Source organism: Arvicanthis niloticus, chromosome 9 (assembly GCF_011762505.2).
Source record: "Arvicanthis niloticus isolate mArvNil1 chromosome 9, mArvNil1.pat.X, whole genome shotgun sequence".
Classification (NCBI taxonomy): Eukaryota; Metazoa; Chordata; class Mammalia; order Rodentia; family Muridae; genus Arvicanthis; species Arvicanthis niloticus.
In genome coordinates, this window is record NC_047666.1 from 65,240,089 (window position 1) to 65,249,089 (window position 9,001).

Sequence of the window (9,001 nt, forward strand, 5' to 3'; positions counted from 1 at the left end):
CCTTGATGTGGGACATTGCTTGAAGAGTCCAGCTGGTCAATCCGGAGGCCAGGGAGGCGTCCACTCTGGTCGAGTTAATGTGAACAATGGACTGTCGTAATTCTCTCAACATTCCCTCGAATTCAATTTCCTGTAAAGAACTGAGAAAGGCTTTTGGAAAGAAATACCAGCATGGCTTATATTCTGAAAAGGCACGGAGGTAACACATATACCTATATTTTTCCATTGGCAACCCAATTGAGCCAACTCCACCAATACATCTACCTGTTCCTGAACAAGATCAACTCTTTGATAAAGCAATAGAATGCCTGCTTTCAAATGATTATTAATATTTCCTTCACTATTCAAGGCCTCGGCAACTGCTGCAGACATATTATTCAAAGCAGCTGCGGTCTGGACTGTGGTAGTTGATGAAATAGCGGCTGCTGTGGCCACGGTGGCTGAAACAACAATGGCTATAACTATTGCTGCAGTAATGCCAAAATCTCTTTTAGATCTAAATAAAATCATGGCTGAAGGGGCTTCCACAGGCCAAGGAAGATATCGAGGCACACGGGCAACCATAGCAAAATGATATTTTGAAACATTCCAACATAATGAATAAAAACAACTATTAAAACACTACCATTAAAACTACTACAAATGTAAAAGGAGGCCACACACACATACCGGTGTGGGTTGAAAAGAAATATTTTGTCTTGAACTTAAAATTTGTACTGAGCTTTCAAAGGTGAGACTTCCATAACAAAAACTAGCATTGCTCCTTATCGCTGGTAGCATCCACATCAGCAGAAGGGTCTTCCTTAGCATCTCCATTCCTGTCTTCTTGCTGTATAACCCTGGTCTTTCTGGAACCCAAATTGGCTGATGTTGATCCTGAGGAAACACACAAACAGACCCTCTTGCCCACACCAATACTGGGTCAGGGCCACTCCATTTTCCTATCAATATGTCTTCCCACATTACCATGCCTTTATGGGTAGCATTGGGATCAGCATGGAGATCAGCTGCAGACCATCCCTGCTTATCCAGAGTCAAAAAAAATTAGGGTAAAGAGGGCTATAGCCATTCTCTCTCTAGGCGTGCGGCCGGAGGCTATTTCCCCTCTTTGTTTAAGAAGACACTCCTTTAGGGTGCGGTGTGCCCGCTCAGCAATGCCCTGCCCCTGAGGATTATAAGGCAAACCATGGTTAAGGTGAACTCCCATGGTCTTACAAAAGGACACAAAGGAAGTAGAGGTGTACACTGGTCCATTATCTGTCTTTAAACATTTAGGCATGCCCCAGGCTCCCCAGGCTTCAAAACAATGAGCAATGACATGGCAAGCCCTCTCCCCAGAATGCAGGGAGGCAAACATAATTCCAGAAGCAGTATCTATAGATACATGAATATATTTTAATCTTCCAAACTCAGGGAAATAGGTGACATCCATTTGCCATAAATGTAGGGGGGCGTAGGCCTCGGGGATTAATCCCGATTCCCATCTGGGGTAACAATGGGGCACAAGCTTGACAAGCTTTCACTATATCTCTAGCATCAGCACGAAGAATGCCAAAGTGAGATGATAGGGTTTTAGAATTTACATGAAACTGGCTATGAAAGTGTCTTGCTAACTCCAGGGAATCATAGAGCACAAAATTTGCAACATTAAAACAGGTCTTTGAAGCTTTATCAACAATATCATTTCCTTCAGTCAATGGACCAGGTAAACCAGTATGGGCACAAATATGTTGAACAGAAAAGGGTGTTCCCTATTCCAAATAAGAAATTGCAATTGGGTAAGTAACTCTCCTATGGTGGACTTTAGGTTTATTTTACCTACAATTTCCAATTGTTTAATAGCATTTACTACATATTGACTATCAGATATCAAATTAAAGGAACGAGAAAATCGTTCAAAAACCTTTATCACAATCTGTAATTCTATAACTTGAGGGGACGCTGGAGGAAATTGGTTACAGGCAACGATCCTGCAACCAAAAATGCTCCACATCCTGTCTTAGAACCATCTGTAAAAATAGTAGGGCAATTTAACAAAGGCTTTCTATGGGTGATCCATGGAAAGACCACAGGATGAGCATTAATCAATTGTAATATAGGGTCCTTTGGAAAATGATTATCCGTTGTCCCATTAACAGTACATCTCAAAATTGCCCAATCATCCACAGTGGCCATCAATACTTCAAGTTGAGCAGCTGTATATGGTACAATTAGGCTTGTAGGTTGAATGCCAAAGTGTTGAACACACCGACGAATTCCCAGCGTGGCTAACTGGGCAACTGCAGTTGGAAAATGAGTGAGTGTCTGAGCAGGAGAAATTTTCGGATGCACCCAAAGTAAAGGGGCCCCTTGCCATAATACTCCTGTAGGCTGACATTCAGTTGGCAATATGCATAATGTAATATCCTGGGATTCATCTCTATGCCTCAAGGCTGCATCTTGTATGCCCTTTCCCATTAATGTTAATGCTGCTCTAGCTTCATTAGTTAAATGTCTAAGTGTTGGGGGCCGATTTTTAGCAGAAAGCGGCTATCAGGTTTGCAGCCATCTTGAGCTATATACCCTGACATGAGACTTGTATTACAATAGCCTACAACAGCTGAGCACACTCTGATAACATCTTGCTTTGGATACCCAGGACTTTCCTTGGGTGTGTGAGATTAAAGGTGTGTGACTTAAGAGTGTGACCTAGAGATCAGATTTAGAGACAAGACCTAAGGGCATGATTAAAGGTGTAACTTAGAGGCATGGCTTAGAAGTGAGACATATAAAAGGCAGAGGCAGACGGCAGAGAGATATACTCTTTAGGGAGACTCTTTAGAGAGTACAGCTAGACTTGGGACTTGGACTAGGAAGAGAGACTGAAGAATAAACAGGATTGAATCACACTCTGTCTGGTCTCCATTCTTCGAGTCCATCCTCACTCTCTCTCTTGCTGAACCCCCACCCTCGGACCGGAGCTGCAGCTTGAGCCAGGATACAGTGGCCGCCAAGAGCAGAGTGGAGAGGGCCTCAACATTTTTGGCGCCCGAACAGGGACTCGAGCTTGGGCCTCAACATCTAAGGGAGCTGAGGTCTGAATAACCTGGTAAAATATCATATAATGGCTGTAATTGTTTATTAGACAATGAGAGATAGGATCTAAGCCACTGTATATCTCACAACAATCTTTGAAAATCATTCAAGGTATGCAAATTATCTGTGTAAATCTGGATTTATTGAGGAATTACTTGTCCTAAAGATATTTTTGTTCCTAAATAACCACAGAGCCCTTTTATACCTTCTCAGGAGCTATCACTGTTTCTTTCTTAAACTTAACACAACAGCTCTATAGGCTTCATCAAGCATCTGCTCGGTAGGGGCAGCAACAAGAATATCATCCATATAATAATATTTGATTTTCAAAAAATTCTGTCTGACTTCTTTCAAGGCGGCATCAACATACAGTTGACACATAGTGGAACTGTTGGCCATGCCTTGTGGCAATACAACCCATTCATATCATTGATCTGGCTCTGCATGATTCATGGAAGGGACTGTAAAAGCAAACCTAGCCGTATCCTTTTGATGCAATGGGATTGAAAAGAAACAATCTTTAATATCTAAAACTATGACAGGCCAATTTTTGGGCAATGTGGAGGGTAAAGGCAGACATCGTACCGGTTCCATTAAAATTGTTTATTTCTCTTAAATCATGTAGAAGCCTCCATTTCCCAGATTTTTTTCTTTATCACAAAAATGGGTGTATTCCAAGGTGATGTAGATGGCTGCAGATGGTCTAACAATAATTGTTCTTTTACCAGCTCTTGTACAACTTGTAATTTTTCTGAGGGGAGTGGCCACTGAGGAACCCACACGGGCTCCTCAGATTTCCACCACATGGGGAAAACATCCTCAGTGGCCCCTATGAAAAACCCACTCCAGTTCTATCTTGCTTCTGTTTTACGGGCATGGGAGACGTTCGTCCCTGCAATCTTTTCCCCAGTCTTTTTCCTGGAAAGTAACCCATGCCAGACATTATGTGACGAGACTGTGGGCTATATTCCTTCTCAGTAGTTAACACATAGCCCATTTCTTTCAGGAGATCCCTTCCCCATAAAGAAACAGGAAGCCCCATAACATAAGGCTGGAAAACTCCAGAATGTCCTTCATCATCTCTCCAGTGTAACAACCGAGAGCTCATCTCAGGCTCCTTGGCATATCCTAATCCCCTCAACATTTGATTTGAGTTTTGTTTAGGCCACCCCTTGGGCCAATCCTTAATACTGATTATGCTGCGATCGGCGCCAGTATCCAAAAGGCCAGAAATTGATTTTCCTTCTATAAATAAATTTATTAAGGGCCGAGAATCAAGATTCAGGGAACAAAATATGGAATTGGTTCCAGTAGAGCCAAAACCTTTGGGTCCTCGCTCAACATTTTTTGCAGGAAATCGATCATGGCAATTGGGTAATAGTAACATCTGTGCTCTTCTGTCTCCAGGAGAAATGGTGGACACTCCTCTAGGGGAGGGCACCATAATCTTTACTATTCCTGTATAGTCTGGATCAATCACCCCTGGATGAATTATTAAGCCCTGCAAAGTGATGGAGCTCCTTCCTATAATCAAACCCACTATGCCAGATGGTAACGGTCCCTGAAAATCTGTGTCAACCAATTGAGGGCCTATCTGAGGTGTTAATATGAGTCTGGAGGTGGAACAGAGATCGAATTCTTCACTTCCCGCTGTGGCTCGCCGTGGCAATCCCATTGCATTGGAGGCCTCAGGCTTGGCCAACTCTAGGCTACTGCCCCATATATTTGAGGGCACTGAGGTCAGGGCCCCGTGGCAAATTTTTTGGCCTGGCTCCTCTATATCCAGCATTGATAGGCTGCATTCATTCGCCCAGTGGTTCCCCTTTTTACATCTAGGGCAAAGACCAGGCACCCTTGCTCTGGGGCCATCCAGGACTTGAAATTGGGGACACTGTTGTTTTAAATGTCCCAGTTGGCCGCATTTAAAACATTTTCCACTTTTAAGGTTGTTTTGACTGGGTCATCTGTATAACAGCGGCTGCCAACCCGGCATTAGAAAGAGCCCCCCCACCCCTAGCTCTCTACAAATTTTCATCCACACCTCTAGCCCTTTGCTCTTATAAGGATTAATGGCCTGTCTACATTCTTTGGTACATTGTTCAAAAATCAGTTGCTTTAATAGTGGCATGGTTGTGTCAGGATTTCCAAAAATTCTTCCCTCTGCCTCCACCATTCTAGCCACGAAGTTGGCAAATGGCTCTGCTGGTCCCTGAACAATCTTGGTTAGGTTTCCTGACACCTCACCTCTATTGGGAAGATATTTCCATGCTCTAGTCCCTATATTATTGATTTGCTCATATACCTGCAAAGGGTAATTTGTTTGTTGATTTGCAAATCTGCCTTGGCCCAACAACATGTCCTGGTCCCAGGCCTGCTGGCCATTAGTGGCATTTACAGCAGCCTGCTCCACTGAGAGCTCTATAAAGTAGGCCTTCCAATCTAAGTATTGGCCAGGAGATAAACAAGCTCTAGCCAAATTCTGCCAATCACTGGGTGTCATGCAATATCTATGGAGAGACTCCAGTTGAGAAACCACAAAAGCAGCACTAATGCCGTATGCTCTGACCCCCTTGGCCAGTCTTTGAATAACCTTCCAATCAAGAGGCTCATGGTGCCGATTGCCTTGGTTGTCTTGAAATACTGGGAAACACTGAGCCCGTGGTTCCCTCCAGGCTTCAGGAAAAAACTCTGTCCTGATTCTCCAGTAAGAGCGTATGGAGGCAGCCAAAGCAACCCTGGCGCAGAGGGTTCTATATCTAGTTTCGCTTCCTCTAGGTCCTGTGCCAGCCTCTCTAACTCGGCTTCAGAAACCTCTTCTTCCTCAGAGCTTTCTTTGTTCTCAGACTTTTGAGATAGCTCCTCTTTCAGTTGCTCTAGCGCATTGCTACCCCTCTCTAACTTTGCAGTGCATTTTTCTTCTCTGTTCTCAATGCAAGATCTCACCAGTTTCCACACAGGCTTTACTCCGCTGGCTAGTTCTCTTTCTCTTCAGGCAACTTAAGATCTCTTCCTAACTTCTCCCAGCTGGGTAGTGTGAGGTGCCCTGAAACTGAAAACCAGGGTGCAACCTTGTCTACAGCCTGTAAAAAATTTTCCACTGTGGCCCTTTTAAGACCAACCCCTCTCGCTTTTAGCAAGCCACAAAGAGCATGCTGCAGCAACTGTGAGGATGATGAATTTCCCATGGTACAACTTGTCCCGAAGCCGGGAACCTTTTTAGGTCTCAAAACTGAGAACTTGCCCTTGTCCCACTTGCCTGGGAACTTTATAGTCCCTGAACTGAGAGCTTTCTTTTGTCCCACTTACCTGGGAACTTACCAGCTAGCTGCCCTGACTGCGCTGAGTTCTGAACTCCCCGTACAGGCCACCACTTTTCGCTTCTCTATCTGACCAGCAGACAGGAACAACGCAACTCGGAGTTCTTCTCAATGCAGTTTATTCAGGAACCCTTTACAATCTTCTCTCAGGAAGCCCCCCCCCCCCCCGATCCCCTTAACGGCAGTCCTTTTATCCCCATGCCTGTCCCATTCAGAACCTGCTACGTGGGCATGCCTCATTGGTGCGTGGCAGCAAGTCTCCGCAGTAGTTCTGCGGATGTAGCTCTGTCAGGGAAAGGGGGGGTGGCACACAAACCGCCAAGAAACAGCGCTCAAAACTCTGCAGGCACCATTTTAGCTGGCTGCGCCACCACACCCGCTCCTCACAGGAGTCCACTGCCATTGTGGTTGACAAGAGCTCAAGTGGCCTTGCAGCCTCTGCTCTTAGCTTCTCCCTGTCCAGTCTCTGAAATGCATGTAAGTAGGTATTTCTCAAACAACAATCTATGACAGTCTTCTGTGTGAGGCTATGTATCTGTTGACTTCAAAGTCAATTCATTACAGGGCAGTCCCAGTCCTAGGACTGAAGCTTGAGCCCTGATACCTTCCCTGTGTTGCCTCTGCCTCAGGAGAGGGGTTGTTCCTCATCTCCCAAGAGGCCATGGACCCCGCTTCTTTCTGGTACTTCTGGCACCATATCTTGAGATGAAGATGTCAACACTTGGTTCTTTGCTTCTGTTTCTCTAGCAAGTCTCATAGTGCTGAGATCTACAGAAAGATTGGGTGGATGAATGAATGAGTGACTGAATGAATCAATCAATGCTCTGCTCTGTAGAAACCTTCCTCCAGTATACTAATAGTTACGGTTACAGCTTGGTATCAGAGCAGAAAGTTAGATAATTGTTTTTAAATTATGTTATTTGGCAAGTTCAAAAGATGGGGAAAGTGGGAAAGGAATGGACTGCTTAGTGGCCAGCTACTTAATGGCTTCTCAGAAGGGAATGCTATGGCATTTTTCTTTCTGAGCCATTAACAGAACTCAGTGCCTGGTGTGCTAGCAAGTACTCCAGGAGTTGAGGTCTATCCAACTGTGATACCTGTTTCCACTTTGATCATCAGGATTGATGTGGATCATGTTCCAGGCTAAGTAGGTGTCCCCTTCCTCACTTACTGCTCATGAATGCCTCTTTCAAGCCACACTCAACTGAAGAGGACAATCTTGACCACTCTTTGGTCAAGGGCACATGAAGATCTGAGTTCTCCTTCCAGAATCTCTAAAGAAGCTCTCGAAGTAAGTGGCCCTAGCATTGAGTTAGAGCTATAACCCCCTAGAATAGGTTGCAGCCAGTGTTTTCTGCATTTTGTAGCTCTGAGATCATGACATAGAAAAAGTATCTCTTTTGAGAACACACAACTAAATGGTTATACCCCCATATTGTACATGCACAGGTCCCTGTGGCATCCCCAGAACTATGCTCTTTCTAGAACATTAGGACTCATGATTGCCCAAGTAACCATACAGGCTGAAGAGTTGGGAAGATGCTAGGACGGTCAGAGGCAACACTAATGCCAGATCTTAGTAAGAGTCCAGAGATTTCAGCTGACATGATAACAGGGATCCAGACATAGTTCTGGTTACCACTCAGAGGCAGGCTGCCCAGCTCTGCATCCAGTTGGATACGCCCATGAGAACAGGAGGGGTGATGGTGATCTCAGGGGCCTGAGATCTTTGAGAGTGTCATTTCAGAGAGGTGTCTTCCATGAGGTAGAAAGGGTCAGATTTCTTCTGTCTACCAGGAGGGACTTTCTCACCTAGGTACAAGAAAATGCCTACAGAAGTGGGAGGAGACCCACTCTGACCCTCGCTGGGGCAGAGTACTTCGGGTACCAGTATCTGTTAGGCTGGGGGGAGAAAAGGCAGAGTTGGAAGCAGCAAACACTAGGTGTGCCACTGCCAGCAAGCCTGTGGTCTGATCCATCAGTGGGTATTAAATAGGCTACATAAATAATGATTTTTTTTCTTCTACTTTTTCCCAAGGTGACAAGGATGAAGGTTCCTAAGTGTGGTTTGAATGGATCGATTTTTAAAGCTGAATTACTACCTTCTCTGAGTCTAAAATGGCTGCCCCAGGCTGTTTAGAACCAACAACAGGCTTTCTTCTGTTCACGTTTCTGCTTGGAAGAAAATCAATGACCTTCAACAACACTTTTAGACTCAGTGGTACTATGCATATAACCAAATAAACTTACATCACTGAAACAAAATATTTCTGAAATGGTTTCCAGGGATTTGTTTCTGTTCTTGTTTTTTATTTTGTTCCTTTTCTTTATTTATTGTCAATCAATCAAACAGCCCTCTTGTACTGCCTTGCTCACTGATGGGCTGAGACTGGGGACTCGTAGGCATCTAACCCTCCGTCATCAGCTGGCTTGGAGACTGCAGCAGGTAGCCAGTTGATGGCCAGGTAGCTGCACTCCTGTACTCCTTTATCACCCAATAAACCCAAAGACACTGAGGTATTTGTCTCGAGGGGACCCCAGGTATCGGCCTGTTGTAATGACTGATGAAGGAGAAAGTACCTGAGGCCAAACCACAGAACTTCAGCCTG

At 44.7% G+C, this 9,001-nt stretch overlaps 1 long non-coding RNA gene across 1 annotated transcript in view; it reads left to right on the plus strand.

Annotated features, from left to right (window-relative positions):
* The window catches only part of LOC143443544 (uncharacterized), a 92,257-nt gene extending 83,621 nt beyond the window's left edge, over positions 1–8,636 (plus strand). The window contains exons 2-3 of the long non-coding RNA XR_013112634.1: positions 7,512–7,683; positions 8,431–8,636. This is a non-coding gene — a long non-coding RNA (uncharacterized LOC143443544). The remainder of the gene's footprint in view (positions 1–7,511; positions 7,684–8,430) is intronic.
* The last annotated feature ends 365 nt before the right edge of the window (positions 8,637–9,001 follow it).